This window comes from Rousettus aegyptiacus, unplaced genomic scaffold, assembly GCF_014176215.1.
Source record: "Rousettus aegyptiacus isolate mRouAeg1 unplaced genomic scaffold, mRouAeg1.p scaffold_m13_p_12, whole genome shotgun sequence".
Classification (NCBI taxonomy): domain Eukaryota; kingdom Metazoa; phylum Chordata; class Mammalia; order Chiroptera; family Pteropodidae; genus Rousettus; species Rousettus aegyptiacus.
The window spans coordinates 90,100,755-90,112,102 of NW_023416287.1; the positions used below are offsets into that span (position 1 = coordinate 90,100,755).

Consider the following 11,348-nt stretch of genomic DNA (forward strand, 5'->3'; position numbering starts at 1 on the left):
AGCTGACAATGAAAAAATGCAAAAGTGAAAAATCTACAAGGCTTATATCTTGGAATAGTTTATGTCTGAAATTTCTGAGCAATAATATCGTGTGACCCTCTTGCTGACTTGAAAAATATTCAAGTCGTCCTCTTGCAAACCCGACGTAAGACACATGGAATCTGAAAAGTTACACTTCTAATTACAAATAATTTTTTTTTAAATGGCATATCTCTGAGGAAACCTTATTAAAAAAAGTTCATTACCATGGCTTCCAAATTTTACCAGGAGTGGAAATGGAGAAAAAATTCTAGAATATGAATTCGTCTAGGTGTAGAGCAGTATTAGTGAGGGTCTCTAGAGAACCAGAATCAACAGGGGGTGTGTGTGTGCGTGTGTGTGCGTGTGTGTGAGAGAGAGAGAGAGATTTTAAGGAATTGGCTCACGTCGTTGTGGAAGCAGATAAATCCAGAATCCGCAGGGCAGGCCAGCGGGCAGGAGCTCCAGGAACGAGTTGGTGCTGCAGCTCGAGTCTGAAGTCTGTCTGCTGGCAGAATCGTCAGTCTTGGTTCTGTTAAGGCCTTCCACCGATGGGATGAGGCCCGCCCACATTACGGAGGCAATCTGTTTCACCGAAAGTCTGCTGATTTAAATGTTAGCATCGCATAAAAACCACCTTCACAGAAACATCTGGGACAATGTTTGGCAAATATCTGGGTACAAATGCCAGCCGAGTGGATGCCTGAAATTACCTGTCACAATAGTCAAGCAGAATTAATAATTTAGCATCTCAAACTGTGAAATATGCCAAGGATGATGTCATTACTCTTACGCTTTACATTGTGATGAGTTTCACAGAAAAGTAATTTCTCTCTCAACTGTAGTGTATGCATGTTTGGCTAGAATAAAACATGAGGGGAAAAAAATCCATATTTGTCTCAAGCCCCGAAGATCACAATAAAGCCGATGATAGCTTTGCAGTTGAATATCAAGTCCTTTGATGTCATGAATTAATTTAGGGGAAAAAAAAATGATCAGAGTGTTAACTGATGAAATGCTGGTTTTGCTGTCTTTGTGATAGGGATTTTTGATGGAAAGTCAAAGGAAAGACATAGCTCTTCTTTCTGGAATGCATTAGATTGGTCACCACCAAATATTAATTTTGAAAATCCTACGTAGCGATCCAAGTGAAGAGTTCATTCTTGCCATGGGATTAATTACAGACTGATGTTGAATAGTAGATTGTTCAAGTTATAATGTGAAGATCCTAAATGACATTTATCATTCTGTTTAGACTTTGGTTATTTTCCACAATGATATCATTTGAAAGTCTATCAAAATTTTTGAAGTTCAGGTTATGATTGTCTTCCCATTGGAGTTAAATTTTTTTTTTTTTAAAGAAGCTATTTTCCCCTCTGCGGGAATTTCTTTTGAAGATGTTTTCACTACTTTAGAGAAGGGGTAAAAAATGAAACCGAGGACTTACTCATTTTTAGACTTGACGTGATGAATATATTTTGTCCTAACGTATTATGAATCAAAACATAACTTAGAAAGAATATTTATTTAGCCTTTCCTTCTGAGTAAGATAATAGTTCACCCAACGATACTTGGAACCTCTGTACCCTGCCAGGGTCATCAAAGACAAGCATTACTGCAATGGACATGCTTTTCCAAAGTTCTTTACTGATTCACTCAGAATCTGGTTTTGCCTTTTTAGACAGGCCAGAAGAGCGAGCGCGATTTAAACAAAAGCCCTAGCCTTGCCCTCTTCTACTGCGGTCGATGGAACGATTCTGCCCTTCACGCAGCGCACCGAGACCCATCCTCTGCCCCCAGGTTTGCTGTGGTTGACAAGATGCTGCACACACAGTTGAGCCCTGTTCCAGGAGGAGCCATTAACACGCACCCTTCCAGGAGTCATGTCCACCCAGGCTGCGAGCACCCCTCGCATGGGCTGGATAGTCGGGGAGCCTGGCGACAGACGTCACTCCCAAATCTTTCCTTCTGGTTCATCCATTCAACAAGCTGGCTGTTTTTGTTTGCTTGTTTGTAAATATCCAGTGTTAAAAAGAAAACAAATATTTAATTTGGTGAGCCACAAAGGTTGACTCAGGGGACCTGGAAGAGGCTGCTTATAAATTATGGAAAGCGGTGCATAGAAAACATGCCGCAGTATTGTCAAAGAGAACCGTGCTTGCCCAGATTTATGACCTGAAGTTCCTCTGGTTTTGGAACACCAGGGAAAAATACCAAATGCTCCACACTTCCAAAAATGATAATTTTCAAAAGAGCTTAGCATATTTGGCAAATACACTTGAGCTTCAAATATGTCGGTCCTGAAACTGAGTGGAAAAATTTTTACAGCATCTGTATCTAAGTTCCAGCCACAGATAAAAAATGTGGCTCCAAATGCATCATGCTTTAATGAAGATCTCAGAGGGCACCGGTCTCGACAGTGATTGAGAGGAAGAAAAACACAGCTCATTTAGGGAAGAACAAATCCGGAGCACGAGTCCACCGCCTCCTACGCCCTGGCTGCGAAGGAAGCTTTGCAAAACTGTGCTCAGAAATGTTCAGTTTTTGGCAAATGTCCCAGAAAAGTTTAAATTTTAACAATTAACATTCGATTAATTTGCCATAATTCACTTCTGTTTGTTGTTGTTGTTTTGTTTGTTTGTTTTTTAAGCAAGGCAACCCTTGGTTGATTTCACAGATTGCAAGGAATTTATCAGCTTACAATCCCTTATTTTTAAAAGTTTTTTATGCCTACAGCACCTCGTCTTCCTAGGTGGTCTCCCATCCAAGTACTAACCAGGCCCAACCCTGCTTAGCTTCCAAGATAAGGTGAGATTGGGCTTGTCCAGGATAGCATGGGTGCAAACCACAATTCCCTTCTAGAAAGTATCTTTCAGGATTCAATTATGAGGTAAACTGGTTATCTTCTTGCTCGCTTTTAGTATGACCTTCTTTTAAAAAATCTGATTGGGTGTCACTTTAAGTGCACTGTTGGCTATGGAAATAAAGCTGTATAAATGGATCGATATCAAACATAAGCTACGTTTTCTCTATCTTTCCTGATTCATAGAATAGAAAACTTGTAGCCAGTAAACAGATCACATTAGATTGTGTGTACATGTGTGTAATCCTAAAGCTATTATTGTTTTATTTTTATTTTTAGTTGTGAGATTTAATTTATTTTTGAAGTTTCAATTAAAATTAAAGGCAGATGTTTCTGTTTATCTAAGGGGTCATAAATTAGAACTTGACAATCCTGATTCTGAACTCTTCCGTCTTGCAGGCAAACCTCTTGTAAACACGGTCATTCTTCTGTCATTCCCTCTCCTCTGCCCTTTATTCTCCCTGTAACCATATCAGAATACGCATCTACCATATTTTGTCCCATCTCTCCGTCTTTGCATACTCTGTCCCATTTGTCTAGCTATGCTGCCCGCCTTCACATTTCCAGTCAGAGAATTTCCGTTTATCCTTAAGGTTAAATTCCAATGGCGCCTCCTCTAGGACGGCTTCCATGATTACACAAACACGTTTCTCATTTCCTTTCTCTCAAGTCATACAGCTTTGTACACACCGCTATTAGGATATTTGTGTTATTGTAAAGGTTCGGGAAAACACACAACATTCGCAGAAATATATTCGTCTTGTATTTGTCTTATAAAGACAGAAATACGCCTCTCAGAGTGGGGAACAGTAGATGGGCCATGTCTATTCACATGTCCCTATACGTGCCCCCGTGTAAAACAGACAGTATTATTGTCTTTCGTGTGAGCCACAAAAATATCACAGTGGTGCATGTTTTGTTGTGCAAATTATGGATTTCTTTGCATCTCTCTCTCTGTTAATGAGTAAGAGGGTTCTACCCATATCGCCAGACGGCGGGGGCCCTCGGTTCAGCGGAGGGGTGTGTGTGTGTGTGTGTGTGTGTGTGTGTGTGTACGTACGTGTGTGCGTGCCTACGCGCACACTCCATAGCTAGTATTTTAATAGACGTCTGTTGCCGTGTGTCCATCTCGCTCGTTCAAGGCTAGAGGGAGACGTAAAACAATCGGACCCAAATGTAAGACTGAGTAATGACCAGCAAGATATGTTACCGTGTGGAATCCTTAGGCAAACAACTGGAATTTTAATTGCACTAGATGTTCGATACGTGTCTTTCCCCGTAAATTAGCATAGAAAGAAGTCACCACAGTGATGCTTACATCGATATTGCTACCGTATAACCGATTATTCTAATTTTCCTTCAAAATAGTTTTTTTAAGTAAAATTATAGGGATTTGCTCACAACATGATAAACAGTCCATGTCATGCTCCTGCCTTCCTCATGATAAGGAGCGTAAGACAAGTTATCTTCCCTCTCGAGAACTGTTGGACACTTGAAGGAGGTTAATGGAAGTTTATTGAGGCCGAATAAAAAACAGTTCGGTGACATGTCGTCCTCTTTATCGTATTTTTACAAAGCACATTGCTAGTGATGCTCAAAAAATTAGCTCGGGCTGTCCTGGGGCAGGTAGTGGCAGGCAGCGGGGCGTGAATATTAAGCCTTTCAGTTTCTGTAAGTGACAGTCTCTTCTCCCGAGTGCTGGAAACGCCTCTGGCCAAGAGGGAGAGAAGTGCCTGGGTGGCACGTCTTCTTCCAGTGTGTGAGTCTTTCGTAGATGAAAGACACAGGAAAAACAAACTCTGGGTGACCAGTCCTGTTTCTCACGTTGTTTAATGGATTATGTGGGTACCCAGGCCTGAAGGACCTCCAGCTGTTTCTGATCTGGACACGGGAACGAGGATTAAGACGTGACTTTCCTCGCTAGGGCTGCCTCTCGCCAGTGGGAAAGCGAACAGCGCCCACCCGCGGCCGGGGTGGCGTCCCTACCCGGAAAGTGCAGATCTGAACCCAGAGCATCTTCCTCCAAGTCGCAAGTCTCCCAACTGCCAGGCCGTGGGTTTGGGCAGCTCCTTTGCCTTTGCTGCGCCTTGGAGTTCTCTCCTGTGAAGCTGGGATGGTAATTTTCACGCAGACCGGGAGGCAGGACGAGAGCGCGCAGTCAGGCCGACTCCTGCTGCCATGGTAACCATGCTGCGCTGGTCCTGCGCGCGTGTTCGTGCTCATCCCTTTGCGCTTCTCCCACGCCTGGGGCAGGTGTGTGTGTGTGCGCACGTGTGCGCGTGCGTCCCGCGCTTTCGAAGGGAAGGGGAAGGGTCACTCCGGGGAGTTCCCATCGCTTCTCCAGGTGTAGCCTCTCGTCCCCCCTTCTCCATCCCGCACTGTCCCTCACTCCCCTGGCCTTGGTCCGGGATGCCCGGTCCCCTGGCTCCAGTGGGAGGTGACTGCAGGAGCCATGAGCAGGACAGTGGGGTCAGAGGGCTCTCCTAGGCAGGGACAGGAGGGCCAGTGCCTGGACTCCCGGCCACGGCTGCCCCTCAGGGGACCAGGGACGTAGTATTTTAATATACGCCTGCTGCCTAAGAAGTATCACGTATCCGCGCATCACGTATCCGCGCTGCTCCTTCGTGACTAGAGAAGGACAGCAGAATCAGACTCGCGTTTAAGACTGGATGACGACAGACGAGGCATTTACTGTGCTGGGTCCTTACGCGAATGACGTAACCGTGCCGGGATCTCAATACGTGCCTCTCCTCGGAACTCGGCGCGAAACGGAGTTTCCGCAGTGATGCTTCAGTAAAAGTTGCTACCGTATTCCAATTACACTCATTTTCCTCCAAAATAGTGTCCTAATGAAATTATGTGGACTGCTCACAACGTGATCAACAGTCCGTTTCACGCGCATGCTCCCCTTAAGGATATAAGGGCCTCCGCCCAGTGACAGGCGCCCCCTTCTTGCTGGGGCTCCCTGCTTTACGGGTCCTCTCCTGCGTTACCTGCCTTTCCCACGGACCCAGATCCACCCAGAAACAGGGCCGGAGGCTTCTGCACCTCCCGCTGGACTCCACAGACGTCACGACCACAGAACACCCCTGCTGATAGCTCTTCCAAATTCTCAGGTTCAGAACAGAGTCGGACAGCCGGGACAGTGAAGGACGTTGTTTTCTGAGATCCCAGTGAAGTCAGATAGATTTATTTGTTTCTGGAAAATGTGTCTAGAAATTTAGTGAGGACCTTCTGTAACAATTCGTGAGCAAGGAGTTGGTTATGAAAAGTGAAAACGACTCGAAAGGAGGACTGGCAGGAAAATGCGGGTGCCCTGATCATTGTGCGGCTTTGGAGACAGATGGCGATTGATCTGATTCTGTTATTTAAATCGTCTTCTTCGAATACAGTCGTTTTTAAAGTCAAATGGATTGTGTAATTACCTACATTTATCAACAAATTGTTTCTCAAGTTACTCCATTTGTTTTTCTGCATTCTGGAAATTTCGGTCATATGCATTAAATTCAACCGTGTAAAACAAATACACCCGAATTAATGAAGTCTGAGAAACAGTGATTTTAAATCGTTATATCCAAAATCCACCTCTATCTTGGAATGGATTTAAAACTTAAGCATTAAGTAACTGAGAGCGGTTGTAAATTGAATCCCAGCTATTTGGTTTCATGACGCATCTGCTATGTAGTTTCAGAATATTTTTTGTTAAGATTTAAGTCAGTGTACATTTCCTGACAGTACACCTATTAATGCTGAGGGAATTGGCCAGCTACCGTGATATGAAAAACTTCAATCAACGTTAATTTATCAAACACAACATCTCCACTGAACTGGTTTTGATTACAGTAGAGTGTAAACTGATTCCCGCCCAGGGTGCGGTGGGGGAGGAGGATATGTATCTGCCCTTGAACCGACGCTGCCTGTGCCTCTTATGAGCCTTCTGACCGTGGGCAAGCGACTGACATTTTTAGGTCTCAGTTTCTCTATCTGCAGAATAGTAAAATGATAACAAGTTATACCATTCCCCTCCCCCCCTCACAGGATTATTTTAAGCTTTAACTGAGCGAGTGCTTTGAAAAGTATAGAACGTAAACCTTGAGGGCTTCTGTTATCTTATTTCAAGAGTTTTCCTTTAAATTGCAGCAAGGTATTTTTATATATATATATATATATATATATATATATATATATATAGATAGATAATGGGGGAAATGAATAAATAACAAGTAAGTAAAAAAAAAATCCTCCTACTTGTATAGTTGGTTCAGCATTTTCTTTAATACGGGGGTGGGGGGGGTGGGCCTTAGTTAGTGCAGGGGAATAAGTGACAATAGACAGAAGAATTTGTTTCTGTTTGGACGGGTAAGTTCTCCTGTGGATTTAATTGTAGCAAACGCACCCACATTGTCATCTTCGGAAAGGATGATTTTCATCCTTTTTGGCAGAGATGGCAGATATGTATCATCTTTCTTTCTTAGTGGAGTTGAAAAATAACGGTATAGTGAACAAATCTCTAAATTTGTAGTGGCTTGTTTTAGGACGCCGCATCTGAAACTTTGACTTTGGGTGGTTTCTTCATAAGCGCATAGACCTAGTCGGTATTTGTAATTTATAATTAACGTAATCGTCGACTGAGAATTTTTAAATGTGAGGGGAAACGGGCCTGAGAGAGGAAGGGCTCGCACGATCTGGCAGCGAAACAGCGGCAGAGGCCCCAGGGCTCGGCCCCCAGTGTTCAGGATAGTGCCGTAGAATGGGTCGGTTCATTCGTACGTTCATTTGTTCACTCATTCATTCATTCATTCATTCATTCATTTGGCGAGTCCATCAATTATTACTACAATTGGTACCGCAGAAGGATATGTCAGTGCTTACAGATACTTCGTTTCAGCAGAGAGGAGGAAATATCTTTCAACACATTCATTGGAATGAAAAATCACCATTTTTTACTAGTTTTTTTTTCCCCATTACCATCCAAATTTATTCTATTTATTCTGAGGTTTTTCTAGTAAGAACAAACTCTGGCATTCTGGTTCAGTAATCAAGCTTCTGGTCCTCTCGTTCGCATAACTGAAGGACAGCAAAATCTCCATTTTATTTATTATTATTTCCCCCAGGATTTAGTTCAGTGTGTGGCAGGGCCTCATATTTTTGGAAGCTCGGAAGGCCCGACATGTTAACCGATTCCACGCTTTTACCTGCCTACACCTCAAGGAAGCTGGGGAGATGGAGTTCCACAGAGGAGGTGCCAGGCAAGGCTTAACGCACGCCAAGAGTAAATACAGTTCAGGAAGCAGAGCTAAAACATTTTTCATTGATTATTTCTTAAAGTCCCACTTCTCTTGAATTGGGGAATGTGTTTGACAAGGACCGGCATTTTGAGTGCTTTATCCATGAAACTGGAACTCTGTTGTTAGCTGTTTTATTCACTGTTATATACCCATGTAGGATCCTCTCGACAAATGTCTCCTGAATAAATAAAACCTCTCCCTCGCCTGCCTCACGATATCGGTACCGCTTCAATGTCATTCAAATGGATGGAGAATTGTTCGCTTTTGGCTTTCTATTTTTTTTAATATCATTAATATTCTGGTCCATTTTTACCTAACACATTTGCTCATAGTTTTCTTCTATTAACCTCATTAAATGATGGTCGAAGCTATCCGCCGGCGGCCCCTGTGACACGGTGAGAATCGGGAATTGTTTTTGTTGTTGTTGTTGCTGTAGTTTAAAGTTTCTTAACTTCTGACGATTGTGAATTTTCAGAAAGAGCTTTACTTTCACTTGACCATTTTTGATGAAAGTTTCTGTGTGACTCTGGCCTCGGGGTCTGTGCCCGTGAATCCAACCAGAGATTCTGACCTTACCTCATGCCAGAGCCACACCGGCAGCGGAGGAGAAATCCACTTAGACCAAACCCTCCGCAAACAGCAAAGCTTGCATTGTCAGCCCGTGGCCTGCCACACAGGTGCAGCCAGGCCCCTGAGTGTGTGCCACGAGGCAAAGCCCAGCACCTGTGCAGCGCGCACCTGCCCTGCGCGTGAACCTCGAGGCCTGAGCGTGCACACCCAGACGTGCCGGGGGCACAAGGCGCGGGCGAGCTGGGATTGCGCGCAGATGCCGGCAAAGTGGGGGACGCAGAAACATCATGAAATAGAGAATCAGAGTTGGCCTAAAAAGGTTGATGTCCGGGGAGAAAAAAAGCATTTGGTGTAAGAAAAGCACAGTGTGTTTTTCAGCGGAGCCTCCACAATGCCAAAGGCAGAGGTGGGTAGGAAGCAGGTGCTCGTTGGCGTCTAAAGCCTATGTTAAGCGAAACCTGTGGGTGAGTTAAGACGACCTTAATATTCCTGGAACTGTATAGGGATCAAAAAGCCATCTCGGGCCTATAGTTCCTATAGGAATACAGGTGCCAGGATTTCGAGAAAAAGCCAAGCTTTGCGGAGACATTCTCAATTTTATCCAGAGAACGTAACTCCAAAAATCGAACATTATAACAATAACAGCGGCAGCAACAACAAGAAATAAAATAAGCTAACCCAACAAATCAGAAAGAGTAGCGAGTGCATTTGTTTCCCTGGAGAAATTGAGTAAAAAGCTTTCCTGGTGGAATAGAAAGTATAGAATGATTGTTAATCTTGATAATCTGCTCAAAGAAAACTAGTCTTTAGAGACTAATATTTCAAACTAAGGGAAAACAAGCTGCCAGAAACAAGGGCAGAGAAAATCCCTCAATGGGATATTCGATTTGGAGCACAATTCATGTAAGATATCATAAGATAGGTATGCTATTTGAGTTACAGCGGATGAATTTTAATTGGAGATGGAGCAATTAATTATAATCAATAAACTCAGATGCATTATCTACTAAGAGAACAGAGAAATAATTTAACAAGTATTTATTGAACAATCTGCTAAGATTTATGAAAGATGCAAACAAGACATCCTATCGCCTCTGCTCTTAAGAGACTCACTCTCTGAAGAGACTTGTTGCAAACGCGGTTCCTACAGGAAGCAAAAACGGAACTAGATGGGAAAGTTAGTTATTGCTGTCTCTTCGTGTGAATGTAGGACCTCTTCTCGATGGAGAAATGTTCAGTTATGTTGGGCAAGTATGAACTGTAGGAATCATGGATGCCTTGCTAATCACAGGTGCATGTCAGTCTTTCCTAGACAAAACAGACAGGGGCAGGATGGTCACTGAGAAGGGAATGCATCATTTTCACCGCTTGACGCTTTCAAGCCAAACGAGAGTCTTTCCTTCCCTTCTCCGCCTTTCCTTCTCCCGCTCTCTCTTACGACAGTCCGTCTGTCCTGCTTCGCTTCACGCGTGCCACCCTGGTTCCGGGAAGGTAGCAGACGCCCGTCTTGCTCACTCTGGGGCAGGATCATCTGCAACCCAGCCTGATATGCTGAGCAGTACTTTTTTGAGTGAGAGAAAGGTGACTTCCCAAAGCAAGTGATTCTGGTGGACACGCACATGCCTGTTTAAATCCACCACTGTTTAGATGACCACTCAGGAGGAGGAAATGGAGCACTGGTATTTATTTATTTATTTTTTACCAAGTTGACGATGGGATGAATATAGAGCAAAGATCATAATTGTTATCTCTTCTTCTGGATCAAAAGTCATCATGTTGAAAAGAAAGGACAACATGAAAACTGAGCATCTGATTACACAGATGGTTTTTAAAAACAGGGCTTTAAAATTTATTTATAGTAGCTATATGGCTCAGGGCAGTATTTCAATCTCTCAAGTGGATTATTACATTCTAAAAGGATTCCATGGGTAACACGTGTGGCAAACATTGCTTCTATGTCCTTCTCTTCCAACTTTTTAATACACATCGGTACACAGAAGACCGAAGTGTGTTACAGTAAACAAGCCCATTTAACTTTGTTTAAAAACACCATTTATTCCATTTGACCAGGGATTTTTAGAAACACGCAAACTATAAGAATTCCAAACACTCATTTAGAGATAAAGAAGAACAATCTCTGTGAGGGGAATGAGAAACAGAAGCTTGAACAGGAGTGTGAAAAGGTTAAAACTACTATATAAACCTAGGCATCGTGAGGAACGGAAAGTATAATTTAGGAAAATTATTACCTACCAGGAAGTAGCAATGAGGAGTTAAAAGGCACGCCATCTTTGAGAAACTGTTAGATGCTTCTACACCAATGAATAAAATATAAATCATAATCTAATGATCCTAAGCATAGTATTAAACATAGAATTTCCATGTACTTACTGAAAAATAGACACTGTAAAGCATGCCAGAGCTATGAAATACCAGTCACTGTGAGTTAAGCTTAAATTCTGTATAGATCCATAAACTCTGTTAAACTCCGTGGGTGTCTGGACTTCAGCAAAGCCTGCGCTATGGACTGAACTCTATCTCCCCCCCCCCCCAAAATAATATTTGCTGGCCTCTTAACCCTGGTCCTTCATTGGAAATAGTCTTTACAG

General features: G+C 43.1%; 1 pseudogene; it reads right to left on the reverse strand.

Annotated features, from left to right (window-relative positions):
* Nucleotides 1–2,745: 2,745 nt before the first annotated feature.
* LOC118610613 lies at nt 2,746–2,864 on the reverse strand (annotated as a pseudogene).
* Between the last annotated feature and the right edge of the window lie 8,484 nt (nt 2,865–11,348).